Consider the following 14,125-nt stretch of genomic DNA (forward strand, 5'->3'; position numbering starts at 1 on the left):
CGAGGTGGAGGTGGGGGGGGGTGAGGGAGCCGCTAGTCCGGTCCGGGTTTTGCCGGCAGCCCCCGGGCAGCGTTCGGAGCTCCTGCCCGGGCGGGCGCGCGGCGCGGCGGCAGAGGCGGCGGAGCCTGAGCTGGGATGTAGAGGCGGCGGCGAGAGCAGGCGTCCGAGCAGAGCCAGAAGAGGAGAGCCTCGCCCCCGACAGCCCGGCCCCGAGTCCCAGCCTGTGCCTAGCCATGCGCGCCGCCTGCTGAGTCCGGGCGCCGCACGCCGAGTCCTCCGCCCGCCGCGCCGCGAGGCGCTGCGCTCCGGGGTGATTAGTTGCTTTTTGTTGTTTTTTAATTTGGGCCGCGGGGAGGGGGAGGAGGGGCAGGTGCTGCAGGCTCCCCCCCCCTCCCCGCCTCGGGCCAGCCGCGGCGGCGCGACTCCGGCTCTGGCCCCGGGCGCGGCGGGCGACTGGAGCGGAGCGCACCGCGGCGGTGCCCAGAGCGGAGCGCAGCTCCCCGCCCCGCCCCTCCCCCTCGGCCTCGCGGCGACCGTGGCGGCTCGGACGACTCGCAGAGCCGGTAGGTGTCGGGCCACAGCCCTCCCCCGGCCCCCCCCGGGAGGCCAGCCCCCTCCCCTTCCCCGCCTCCCTCCCTCTCCTCCCCCGGGGCTCCGTGCGCGGCCGGGGCCGGAGTTCGCTGCAAGTCCGCGGAAAGTTTGGTGGCGCGGGTTCCCCCGAAGTTCAGGTGCGGAGAGCCAGGGATGGGGAAGGAGGGGTCGGTGTTGGGGAGGGGCGGGGGACGCCCGCAGCCTGAGCCGCCGGGCCTGGGAGACCTAGCTCCGGTGATCGCTCGGTGGCCGCTGCTATATCCAAGCCTTCCCAAGCCGCAGTATGCTCGGTCGCAGATCACTGAGTTCAGACAAAAAGAGGGGTTTTAGGGTCGAGGACGGCGGGCTGGGAGCGGAGGAGCGAGGCTGGAGCTCTCTCTGCGGGGGACGCTTCCTTCCCAATCACTGGTGCTCGCGGGCGCCGGGGGTCCTCACCTCGCAGTGCTGGGCGGGTGCTGCGCCTGCGGGGGCGGCTGCTTGCAGATCTGCGGCGCGCACTCCCCGCATCAGACCCCACTAGCTGCCCTGTGTTTGTGGGCGACCGTAACTGCCCCGAGCGCCTCGGTCCACGCGTGGCCGTGCCTCCCCTTCGACTTGGAAGAGGCGGCGGCCACTTCTGTGTTTCCGCTTCGGCTCCTCGCCCCCGCTGCCTGCAGGGTGCCGGGCGGGCTGATCAAGTTTGACCTTTTTTTTTTTTTTTTTTTTTTCCCCCCCGTCAAAGTATATCACCCCCACCTTCGCCGCCCAGGCGGCCTCTCTTCTGTCCTCTACGGCCTTGGGGAGTCTCTGACCGCCTCTCCGCGTGTGCCCAGCTGCGTGCAAGGCCGGGGACGCAGAATGGGGGGGGGGGGGTGTTCCTCAGCTGCAGGGCTGCAGGGGGCGGGCATCCCAGGCTCCTGCCACGCTGCTCTGGCCCCGAATTTACCCCCCGAAGTCCCGCCCGAGCCCCCTCCCTTTCGCATCCCTGGAGCCGGGGGCTGAACCGCCGCGAGAGGAATGTGTTAATTTTCTGACTGGGGGAAGTTGTCCTCACCCGGAATGGGCTGTTTTCCGGCGGGGAGCGCGGGGTGCGCCTGGCTTTGTTTATATATAGGTTCTACCGAAAGTGAGGGACCCCGATTTTTAAGTAGGGGACCTGTCACAGGAGCTAGTGCGCAACGGAAGGGAGCAAGAAAAATTTCCCTGTTTTTCCTCCTGGGGGGAATCGTAAGGGGTGCGCAGAGTTGGGTTGGTGCCATGGGTTGCAAGGAGGTACCATTAGATTTGGGGGGTTCTGTCGTGACTCATCTTGAAAGACTTGGTCTCTCTAGTCTTCCTGAGGAGGGGGTGAAGGTTTGGCAGCTGCACCCTACTTTGCTCCCCGGGACCCTGGGTGCTCTGAGAGTTGGGTCTTCCAGTTGGGGGTGCCCAAGACGAGATGCGGATTAGGCCCTTGATCCCCGCCTTTCCCTGTGCCCCCGCGCAGTTTGGAGCCCTGGGTTTTGTAGTGTGTGGAGCCCTCCCTTGCCCCGCGGGTTTGCCCAGGAAGCGTTGGGGAAGGGGGCGTGTGATCGCTGGCTCTCGCCCCCGCCCCCGCCGGAGCCGCCCCAGGGCCGCCGGCAAACAGAGTCCCTTTCAAGTTTTCCGCTGGGGCCGCCTGGCGGGGGCTTGCGAGCGCGGTCGCTGCGGACTTGTTTGGAGCGCGGTTTGCACGCCCGGCGCCACCTCAGCTGCCCCCGCCCGCGGGCTTCGGAGTGTACGGTCCTAGCGATGGAGAGCATTTCAATGAGATGGTTCGGGGGTGCCCGGGGGGTAAGCTTGACCTGACCCTTTACCGAAAGGCTCCTGTGTCCTGGTTTTAGCTGGAAATCTTTCCCATCCTTTTTTTTTTTTTTTTTGAGAGGATTCCGAGGAGACTGGCCGCGGCTACTTCGCCTGTAACTGCATGGTGTTGATTTAGCAGTTCCTTAGATGAGAGTCAAGCTGGAGCTTGTTGGGGGGGGGGGGGTAGTGGCTCGCTGTGCAGCTGTTACCTCCCCACTCAGAACGGAAATTGTCCTTCTCCTTAGGGAGGAGGGAGGGGTGACAGTTTGATTTTTGCCCCGGGGAGGGGTGGGAACAGCTGAGGGAGGTTGGCCCTTGGGTTCCCAGTCAGCCCGGATGGCTCTGTAGCCTCCCTCTCCACCCCCCCCCCCCCCCCGCCGGAGCTGAGTTCTCGAGGGGAAACCCCTAGCCAAGCTTGAGTCGGTCCCCCCCCCCCCCCCTTTTCCAAGGTGGGACAGAGGGTCCTCTGCGAGCTGGGCCCTTGGCTGGCTGGCTTAGTAGTGCCTTATTTATGTGTGTGTTTGGGCCCGTTTTCCCAGCTCAGCAGGTGACCCTGGCCTGGCCCTCCTATCTCCCCTGTTGACTTACCGGAGGGCCAATGGCCTCCCCTTTATCACGTGAGGCCTGGAATGTCCACCCGGCTGGGCTGAGCTGGGCTGCATGGGGGGAAGGGAGGGGAGGGTTCTGAATCCGGGGCTCAAGCCCCTCACATGCTATGTGCCCGGGGCTCCCATGGTGACCCCTCACTCTTGCTGTTTCCTTTCTGATACCTATTTGGCAAGTGTGAGACCAGGGCCCATAGGAATGTGGGAGCATGGTTGTCTCTGTAGGTTAAGTACCCCATCTTCTCCAGGTCCCCACCTGGTTACTCATGAGAGCATGCAGTGAGATGGAAGAGAGATGAGAGAGTTTTGGACTGAGCCAAAGCCAGTGGACGTCCTAGCGCAGGGTGAGGTAGCGAGATGCAGGGATACAGGTGGGACAGACCTGGTCCTGCTCTTGGAATTCTGTGTGATCATGGAGTCACAGGTGATTCTCCAGCATTGGCTTTCACTGGTCATGGATGGGGCAGTCATTACGTGTAACTCATTTACTCATTCTCTGACAGGAAATAGAAGTTACTGAGCACTTTGCCATTCTGGGGGTGCATATTCTGCTTCTGTAGTCTGGGGGTGCAGCTGGGTGGAGGGGCTACCTCCCTCCTATGCTTCTCTCTCACCCTTACCGCTTGGTCTCATTCTGGAGCTGTGTGTGGCTGTGTGTGTGTGTGTGTGTGCACGAAAAGTGTCCTTGATTAAGTATATTAATAGTTAAACTCTCACTCATAGCTGGAACTCACCAGACCACAAAAAGCCTCCCCGGTTACTCACGCACTACTGCCCAACAAGAATATCCCACTAAAGTTTTTTCTCCTGCATTCTCCAACTTCCCCCTTACTCTGTCTGCCTGCCCTCAGTGCCGAGCCCACCTTCCCAGGCTGCTGGCAGTGAGAAAGGACTGCCCCTTCAGAGACCCAGAGGCAGTCTCGGCCCACAGAGATGGGCTTGTGTGGCACTGTGCTGATCTCCTGTGTGAGAACCTGGGTGGTATATCTGTCTTGGAATCTGTGTGTAGAACGTATCTGTCTGAGGATGTGGAAGTTTAAGATGTGTGATTTTGTGAATGGTGATGAGGTACATATACCTCATGCACTCAGGTCAGCATGTCTGAAGGTTGGCCATTTCCCTATATATATATTGTGTGTGTGTGTGTGTGTGTGTGTGTGTGTGTTCGTGTTCTGTATGTTTCGAGTATGTGGAATTTTGTAGGGTTTGTGATTTGTATGTGTTTGTTTTGAGACAGGCTCTTACTATGTAGCCTTGGAACTTACTATGTAAACCAGACTGGCCTTGAACTCACAGAGGTCTGTCTGCCTCTGCCTCCCTAGTTCTGGGATTGAAGGTGTGCGCTGCCACACTCCTGGCTCCTGGCATGAACCTGTTTTGTATGGACTCACAAATCTAGAAGTGGTCGCTCCTTTAGTGGCATGTGTCTGGACTGTGAGTGTTGGATTGTGAGTGTTGAAGTAAACCTAGAGTGGGCATATTTGAGCTGGGTGGGCAGTAGTCAGTGGCTGGTGGCTGGGTCTTTTCTCTCTCTCTCTCTCTCTCTCTCTCTCTCTCTCTCTCTCTCTCTCTCTCTCTCTCTGTCTGTCTGCCAGTCTGACTTTCTTTCTGAATCCTTCCCTCCCTGCTTGAGAAGCAGAGAGACTTAAAACCTTCTCTACTCCGGGGTGCCCTTCCCCCTCCCCAGCAGTAACTGGGCAGCCTCCCGGTCTGCCTGCCTGCTGGGAGTTTTGGAAGCCATGGAGGGAGACAGGCTGGGGCCGGGGTGACAGCGCATATCCCCAGCGATGGCAGCCTGTGATTATAAGAATAAAAGGATTTTAAGGTCATGGGTGGTTTTTTTTTTTTTTTATGTTTCTCCCCTTTGCGGAGCCAGTGGCAGCCGAGGTCTACAGCTATGTGTGTGCAGGTTAAGAGTGTGTCCCTATGCAGGTAAACATCAGTGTGTGTGTGTGTGTGTGTGTGTGTGACTTACCTGGGAGCATAGTCACGTATGTGCATGCACAGCAGAGTCTGTGAGAGGGCCTGCCTGTCTGCCTTGACCTCTCACATGACAGTCCGTGGGCTTGTCCTGGATTCTCGGGGGCCGGGAGGACGACACGACACGAACGTGATTGCCAGTTAAACTTCCTGCTGCTGGGCATCCCTGGGAGCTGGAACTCCAGCTTGGAGCTGGACAGTCTTCTAAGAGAGAGTGGTCTAGCCCCAAGCCTTGCTTACCTATTTTCCCCTCCCTTAGTTGAATCTTTCTGGCTTGGAGAGTAGCTGGACCCAGTCACCTGGACAAGGCCACATCTCGGGGTGTCAGCGCCCCTGGCCCTGCTCCAGCCTCTGTAATTGCATTCTGCTGCCTAATCCCCCGCCAGCTCAATTAGATTGCAAATTTTTCTTCATTTCCTGCCTCTTGATGCTGGCCTCCCTCTGGGCTCGCAGGGATTGGGGGGTGGTGGGCAAACCCAGCTTCCCTTCAGCTAGCTCTGGGGAATCTGGGAGGGTGATTAGTTCCTGGTACTGTGACCCTAAAGCTCAAGTCAGAACCCTGGGGACCAGCAAGACAGGGAGGGCTCCACCAGCCCTTTTGAGCCAACTGCAGTATCCCTCTGTCCAGAAACAGGTTCTCTATTAGATGGTTTCAGGGCTACCTGTAGAATAGGCAGACCCTTGTAGCCAGGCCCCTAGGCCAGACCTTGACCATGGATGGCCTCCATAGGCTGTGTCCAAGTCCTCCCCTCATAGCACTTACTACTTACCTAACACAGCACTTAGGATTTAGTCTCCCCCCCCCCCAAACAGGATCTTACTATGTAGCTCAGGCTAACCTCAGACTTGGAGAGACCCTTCTTCCTCTGCCTTCTCATGGGAACAGGCATTTCCTGATAACTGTTCCAAGCCATAATGCTGATTTCAGGGGCCCGTGGGACCACCAAGGCCTTCTACTGAACCCCCCTAATACCATCCCCGGACTCCACTCAGACGAGTACCCATGAACCATCCCCGGACTCCACTCAGACGAGTACCCATGAACAGCAGGACTCAAGAACAGTCATCATCAGACCTGGCCGTGAATCCTGGCCACTGTGGCTGACTGTATGACCAGTGTCTGTACTAACCTGTTTTCTTATCTCTGAGTTGGGACAGTAAGTGGCTACCTCATGAGACCCGTTTTAGATCGAATACAAAGACTCAGCATGAGGAGAGGACCTCATCTAATCAGAAGTTGGCTTTGGAGTGGGGGGGGGTGGTTTTTTTGTTTCTGTTTTTGTGTTTTGGAGACCTGGATCTCTCTAGCTTGGATTATCCTGGAATTTGCCATGTAGACCAGGCTGGCCTTGAACTCACGGAAATCCGCCTGCCTTTTCTGGGATTAAAGGCATGTAACACCACACTAGGTTTAGAAGATGGCTTTTATAGTGTCCAGAGACTCTTCCCCAGTGAATGGGGGCGGGGGGGGGGGCATGGATGTCTCTAATAACCGGGTATGTGACCTTGGCTACATCACTGTCCCCATCTGTACAGTGGACCGATGGGACTGGCCTCGGGGCATCAGAAGGTGTACAGGACGCAGGATGCTTAACCCCAACAGGTTTGCCACATTGCTATTTTACGTTATTTTCCTCACTTGGAAGCCTGGCATGGGTAGAACTGTATAGACACGGAGGGCAAGGGACTGGCCAAGGTCATGAGACTGGTATTGGAGCCAGGGAATGGCCTGCTGGCTCAGCTGGGCTGTGAGGCACAGCCTCCCCTTCGCTGCTGGTCACTGTGAAAAGTGGGGGCTTGGATGGACCTTTTCCTTTCTTTCTGGGAAGGGGAGTCCACCCCCCACACCCCTCCCAGGCACCATGGCAGCCACCGTGCTGACAGGTCTCCTGGCTTTCTCACTGGGGTGACGGGCAGCTCTGGAGGGCTGGCTGAACCCAACTCAGCCTGAGGGGAGAGTGGACTGCAGAGATCTCTCTCCTGTCAGCCATCCCCATGGTCCCTCCCGCCCTCTGCCTGTCCTCTCTTGGACAGGCTGTGACAGAGGTGGGGGCTGCTTGCAGCCTCAGGCTCCCCTATAGCTTACTGGCTAGTCTTCTGAATTCTGTGACCTCTGTCACTCACTGGCCTGGGCTCTTTAATATTTCATGGCCCTTCAAGTCGACCCCCTGCCCCAGCCCACAGGGCCCCCTTTGTCTGCTCCCCCACCCCCGCCCCAAGCATCTCTGTCCCTGAGTTACTGACCCAGCCGCTGCCTCCACCTTCTCCCACCGTGACCACTGTGACCACCACCCCTGTCGCCTTGCCTGCCTCTCTTGACCCACCCACTCCACACCTCCCGCTGGTGACGCCCACCCCCACCCCATTCCCATCTCGTGTCTCCCCTCCTGACATCTCGGACCCGTCTCATCTGCCTTTCCTCCATTTTCCTCTTCTGTTGGTCTCCCCCTTCCCAGAGGGAACAGAAACCGTGGCAACTGGTCGGCCTGCCTGTCCTTGCGCCCTCCGCCCCTTCCTGCCCCCTCCTCTGGCCTGCCTGGCTGGCTGGCTGGCTGGCTGGCTGGCGTGAGAGCTGGTTTTATTTATTTTTCTGTTTGTTTGGGAAGAGGGCAGTGGCGGCCCTGGGCCTGCCTCAACTCTCTGCCGAGAGCAGCGGGCAGGCGGGCGGGCGGGCGGCCGTGCTGGCCTCCCAGGAATGTGGCTGGGACGCCCTGCGCTGTATTTACTCCTGTCCAGCTGCCGGGCTCAACAGGGCAGAGCCAGGCCTGCCCAGTGGCCCCTGGGGAGCCTTGGACTCACTCTGTCCTGTCTGGCAGACCCCACGTGTCTTTTGGGGGGACCAGCCCCTCCCTTGCCTCTGACCTCTTCTGACCTCCTCAGGCTCTCTTGGTCTGCCAACAGGAACGCTTGTTTGCCATGCTGGAATGAGCCTACAGTGAGGGTACTGGAGGCCTAGTACCCAGCAGCCACCCTGTCTCCCACCCAGGAGCCTAACCTAGGCCTGTAATCTCCTGGTCAGAACTATGAAAAACCGCCATTCTAGGCCCCTCTCCACTGGGTCTGGTCCCTGTCTTTGGCACAGTTCCTCAGCTCTGCTCAGATCAGGGGCAGGAGTGAGGTTGGTGCAGAGCCAGAGCGGCTGAATCCCTCATTGCCCTCCCACAGGACCGTGTGTACACACCTGAGTGTGTGTGTGTGTGTGTGTCTGTCTGTCTATCTGTCTGTGTGTCTGTGTGTGGTGAGACCTGCTTAGTCACAAGCACGTGCTAGGTTGTACTTTGCTTGGAGACAATGCCACACTTCCTGTCATCGGCTCCCTCATTCATCAGATGCTTGCAAGGCTTCGGAGCCTGCTCTTTGCCAGGCTTGCAAGTGGGATGTGGCAGGGACTCCTCTCTCCGTGCCCGAGTGCCTGGCACCGTGTGAGTGTTCAAAGGTTTTGGCTCTTGCCATCATCAGGCTCGGCCCGCACATGGATATGAGAATGGCTAGCCCACCCTAAGCCCTGCTAAGTGATGCTACAGTGTCAGCATCTTTCTGGCCTTTTTTTTTCTGCTTTTCATCCCCACGGTAGACTAGGGAGCTGGGTGTTGTTTGCGCCCGGCTGTGTACAACTGAGGAAAGAGAGGCTTAGAGTCTGATTTGACACTGGCACGCGAGTCCATGATCGCCTGGGAGGACCCTGAGGACAGCTAGAGTTGGGTCAGTGTGTGATGCTTTTTCTACCTTCCCCTCGGCCTGAATGTTTACCCAACACAGGTCTGGGTCGCTCCCACCCCGAACCTCAACCCACCCCCACTCCCACCCCCAACTCCATCACCCCAGCAGAGGAAGGCTGGTTGACTAGGTGAGTGAATGAATGAATGAATGAATGAAGAGCGAGCTGGCAGCGTGAGTGAACTTTCCCAAAGTACACGGGGATGTGGGGTTAGATGGGCTGCTGTGTAGACCCCTGCTGGCTCAAGGGAAGAGCTCGCCAGCCAGCACTGAGAGATGTGGCCAGAGACCAACTACCCGCTGGGCAGAACCAATGGGCAGGTCCTACCTTCCTGGACCTCGCTGTTCCTATCTGTCAATTGGGCTCCAACGTGGAGTCTTTTTTTGGCTGGCCACCAGCTGGCCTCAACTGGGGCCAGCCTGGGAGGTGAAGGGACTGGTGGGAAGCAGGAAACAGTGGGTGGTGAAGACAGGAAGATAAAGCCAGGAGCTTGGCTTGGAACCTGAGAAGCAGGGAGACCAGTGCTGACCTGATGTGGGCTGGGCCCTCCTTTGGGGGGGGGGCACAGGCACACACACAAACACCCCGCCACCAACGCTCACTCCCCCACAAGCTCATTTCCTGACATCTGTGTAGTTAGTGGCCCTGTGTGCCAGGAGGAGGTGGCCTGTCCCCTTGGGGTTAGACGGGTTCCTCCCACAGCTCATAGTAAACCCCAGCTTTATGTCATTTCCTGTTGACCGTGATAGAAGAAACCCAGTCCCTCTCCTGACCAGTCCTCTCCCCAAAAGCTAGGTAGGAGGTTGGTTAACTGGCCCAGCGTAGGAGATGGAGGTGGGCTGGACATATCCCCTCCCCAGGGCTGCTAGGTCTTGGCAGTTGGGAATTTTCAGTGATAGCAGTCTAGAATCATAGACTGTTGGCCGTGAGAGGATGTTTTAAGTCAGGATTTATGTCAGGTTGGGATTCTATAATCACCGAGGAGTGAGTTTTCCTGCGGGAAGGAAGCATGAACGGCCATGCTTCAATCTCCTTGTTCCGTGATAGAGGACTCTGGGGTGTGGGGCTGGGGCTGGGGGGCTTTCTTGAGGTCACAGAGCCTGGAGAAGACCTCAAGCGACATGAGCCTCTTCCTGGGACCGAAAGGCCAGTTCTGCATGTAGCCTGTGGGCTCTAGGCCCAGCCAGGCGGCAAGGGGCCGTGGCTGGCCTGTGGGCACAGGAGGGGTCCTCCCTGTGGCAGCCTGCCGCCTGCTGCCCACGCTTCCCGAGGCACCAGCGTGAGGAGGAAATGCAGGCTGTTGCTTCCAGCGACAGCAGGCAGGGCCGGGCGGCTTCCCAGCTCCCCCTCTGACTCACGGCTGCCTGCAGCTCCCCTCCCGTGGGGTCCTCGGCAACTCCATCTGTGCAATGGGGAGAAGAGACTCTGTCCCACAGTGTGGTTCACTGCCACAGCAAGGCTAGGAGTCTTCCCAAGACCACTGCGAGGCTGTGGAGAGCGACAGCGTAATCCAGAAGGCCTTCCAGCACCGAGAGCTTCCCGGGGAGTTACTCTGGTCTCCCCGGCAGCCTGGGAAAGGGGTGACTGGGTTCCTGAGCAGGAAAATGTAGGTTAATGGGGTGGGTAGATAAGAGAGGGAATTGAATCCGTTTCTTTCAGGATGAGATTGGATGGGAAGCCTGCCCCTGCCCCTGTGTGTGTGTGGCGGGGGGGGGGGGGGGTCCCTCCTGATTTTGGTATGTCCATCTGTGAAATGGAGCATGTTATCCCGCCAGGGCCAAGTCAACATCTCCACTGGATATGTGATGGGTGCTTGGGGACTGAGTCAAGTGGCCCATCTCCCAGGGAGAAGGGGGATCCTTGGCAGCAGAAATGGGGGAGGGGGGGTGACTGGGTCACAGAGGTGAGTGGAAGGAGCTTGGCAGCTAGGCTGTGGCCAGGGGAAAATCCCAGCTGCAATCCTAGGAAGACCCGAAGAGCTGGATGGGAGGCAGTAGGGGGCAGACTTGGCCTCCCTCGGGCCCCCCTCAGGTCTACGTGGAGTCATCCCAGCCTGGCAGCTGGGTGGGTGTGCCTCTCACTGCAGGAGAGCTGGAACGCACCCCCTCATGCTCTGTAAGGGGGGGGGGCTATGATTGCCAGGAGAGCTTGGGCCCTCATCCAGATTTCAGAGCCTTCTGATGCCCTCAGCTATGTCCTGAGCTACTACCTGGGGGGCGGGGGGAGCTGGCAGGTGCTCTTTCATTGGCCCAGGAGAATGGGAAACCCCTGGAAGGGCCTCCTGGGATGTTGGGGGAGCAGTAGGGTTGTAGTCAGCTGCCACCCAGACAGCCTGGCTTGCTTGAAGTCGCCTCCCCAGGCTCCCGTGCCCAGGGCCAGGGACTGGGGATAATGCTGGGAGAGCTGAAACTGGTCTCTCCTGCCCTTTCTTTACCCCAACCGTCCACCAAGCTCTAGGCTCTCGTCTCTTCCCGTCCCTGGCTGTGTCTGCAGAACCCCCTGGGAAGACAGGGAGGATGCTCGGCGGGCTCAGAACAGCGGGCGCCTGCTCAGCCAAGTATTTTGCAGGAGCTGTCAGAGACAGACAGGCACGTGGGGAATTCAGTGCATGTGGGGCTGGGGGAAGCAGCGGGTGGGCAGAGCAGGGGAACCGTGGTTGCCTCCCGGCCTGCTGAGCCCTGTGGAGATGACTGACCCCCCGCCACCCCCCAATACCAGAGCCGTGTGGTTTTGGAGATGTACTGATCCTATCCAGGGCCCAAGCTGGGAGAGGCTCTCCTGCCGAAGTTAGGATCCAGACAGGAATTCGGGTTGTGCCCGACTGTCGCCTCCAGGAAATAGCAGCTGTCACACATGTACACAGACACACACACACACACACACACACACACAGGCACACACACCAGCCTGGCACAACTTGTCCCCTGGCCAGTGTCCGGTTGGGTAGATTGGAGGAGATTGGTGTTGCCCAGTCTGAGCAAGGAAAAGGCAGAGTGGAGGGAGCGGTGTTGATAAGCTTCAAGTTTATATTATGGGGAAGAAACCTCTCAGGCTTTGTAACCACTGCGCAAAGACCCCAACTTAGTTGCTTTTATGAAGTATCCTCAATAAATCCTGCTAGGCAGGACAGAGCCCAGAGCTGAGTAATACATGATTTTTTTTTGTTGTTGTTGTTGTTCACAACTAAGACCCAGAGAGAGGCATTCACTGGCCCAAGGTGACTGACTACCCATCCTTCCTTCCCTCTGTCCTCATGTGGGTGGAGCCAATGAGAAGAGGTGAGCTTTGGGGGGTGGGGCTAAATTTAGTCATCACTGCGTAGCTGGGGCCTCTGGGAGCAGCTGTTGGTGCACCAGAGGCCTGAAGCTGCATTTAGTCTGGACAGAAATATCCTACCACCCACCCACCCACTGCTTGGGCAGCCAGGCTGTGGGCTTGTTCCCTGAGGGGCAGCTTGCCTGGGCCTGGCGACCCGGCCAGGCCAGGCAAGATGACCCGATAGGCTTTTCCCAGATCAGGTTTCTATGAAACAGGAACCGCAGCCGCCGGAGACTGGACCGACCGACCGTGGGGGCCAGGGCAGTCAGAGCCTGGGGGGCTAAGGACGCCTCTCCTGCCTCCCTCTCCTGCGCCTCTGCTGATGCAGCCTCCCCTTCACAGAGGCCTGGGGAAGCAGCAGGTTATTTATCAAGCCAGCCTCCCCGCCGCGCCGCCTGCCCGCGCCTCCTCCCCACCTCTTGTGCTGGCGGCCATGAGCCCAGCCGAGCAGGGTGAGCTGGGCGGGCGGGCGGGTGGCGAGATTAGCTCAGGAGACGTGAGTCACCCCATCCCTAGCAGCAGGCCGAGCACACACTCGATGCAGCCCCACACACAACACAGCCGGGGATACAGAGGAGATACACAGCTTCGGCACACCTAATTCCACATGCCTCTGCATGACCCACCACCGCTTATGCTCCAGACTTAGTTACATATGTGTGGGGACCTCAGAAATACCCAGTCCTGGTGCACATACCTGCTGGCACGGATTTGGCAAGCAGACATGCACAGTCACAGTCAGGTGTAGGTAGGAAGCCACACTTGCCCTCACGGGCCTTGTATATCTCCCCATCCTGTCCGGGTTCAGGCAGTGGTCTGTAGGCCATGGCTCACACCTTTATGAGGCTGCAGGCTTAGGCCAGGAGCACGGAGAACAGTGCCTGTTGCATGTTCTTGCATATACACAAGCCTCCTGTCAGCAGACTCTGCTCATCCCTGTGGACGCTTACACAGAAGGGGCTTCCCTGGTCAAGCAGAGTATACCAGGAGAGGAAGGGAAGGAAGAGAGGCAGAAGAGCTGAGAGGAGGAAAGAATGGAGCAGGAATGCTTCGGACAATCCATTTTCCCGGGAGCCCTGAGTGACCAGCTCTCTTCCCCATTGAAGGTGGGGTCTGTGAGAGATGGGACCATCCCGGGAGCTGGGGGAGGAAGGACACCTCTCCTGGCACAGTGAGCTGTGTCCAAGGAGCCTGTCCTGCCCTCCTGGCATCCACTTTACTCTGTCCCCTTGGTTCCCAAGACCCTCTTTACACAGTGCCCCTCCAGCTAGCCCCCTGGGGCTTGGGGTTTAGCCACACCTTAGTCTGCATGGCGCTGGCCTGACAAGAGGGCCTGGGCTGTGAGGTTGGCTGTCTGCCTGCAGTGGTGTCTAAGCCTTAGCTCCGCTGGGGCCCGGGCTTGTCTTCTCTCCCACATAGAACTAGAGACATAACCATTTTCCATACAAGAAGTGAGAGAATTGAGCCGGGTGGGCATGGCCTTGTAATGGTGAGGGGCATTAACAACTGCTGCCCATCACTTCTACTACAGGTCATTTGGGGCACAGCCAGCGCCCACCTCCTGCTGTCCCCTACATAGGATGGTCGGGGGAAGGAGAAGGTCCCAGAAAGCCTGAGAAGAAACAGCAGCAATGGCCACTGGGTTTCTCCCTAAGCTGGAGACTCGGATCTTTGGCTACTAGATTGCTGTACCGTGTCCAAGCTTTGTTTTGATTTTGTTGAGACAAGATTATCTCACAATACATGTAGCCCTGGCTGGTCTTGAACTCAGTCTGTAGACCAGGCTGTCCCCAAACCCAGAGATCTGCCTATCTGCCTCCCAAGTGCTGGGATTAAAGGCGTGCACCACCACATCTAGCCTGCCAAGTTCTCTGGCTTCATTTTTTTGGTCATTTATAGCATAGACTAAGCCCCATCTCTGTATTAAAGCTATCGTATAGTACTTAGTAAGTGATGGGAGCTAAGGGTTTGGTCCCATTGAGCTATGCTGGGGCTGGTAGTGAGCCCCTGTCTGCCCTACCAAAGCTGGAGTTTTTCTGGGGGTTGCACACCTCAAGAAGCATCCTTAATTAGATTGTCTTGGACAGGGCCCTGTCTGGAGCTCTTCTCA

The 14,125-nt window shown here is 58.2% G+C and overlaps 1 protein-coding gene across 1 annotated transcript in view; it reads left to right on the forward strand.

Annotated features, from left to right (window-relative positions):
- Window positions 1–466: 466 nt before the first annotated feature.
- Window positions 467–14,125, forward strand: part of Cxxc5 (CXXC finger protein 5) — a 32,121-nt gene continuing 18,462 nt past the window's right edge. The window contains exon 1 of the mRNA XM_059246064.1: window positions 467–563. The gene's annotated coding sequence lies outside the window, so the exon portion shown is untranslated. The remainder of the gene's footprint in view (window positions 564–14,125) is intronic.

This window comes from Peromyscus eremicus, chromosome 19 (genome assembly GCF_949786415.1).
Source record: "Peromyscus eremicus chromosome 19, PerEre_H2_v1, whole genome shotgun sequence".
NCBI lineage: Eukaryota > Metazoa > Chordata > Mammalia > Rodentia > Cricetidae > Peromyscus > Peromyscus eremicus.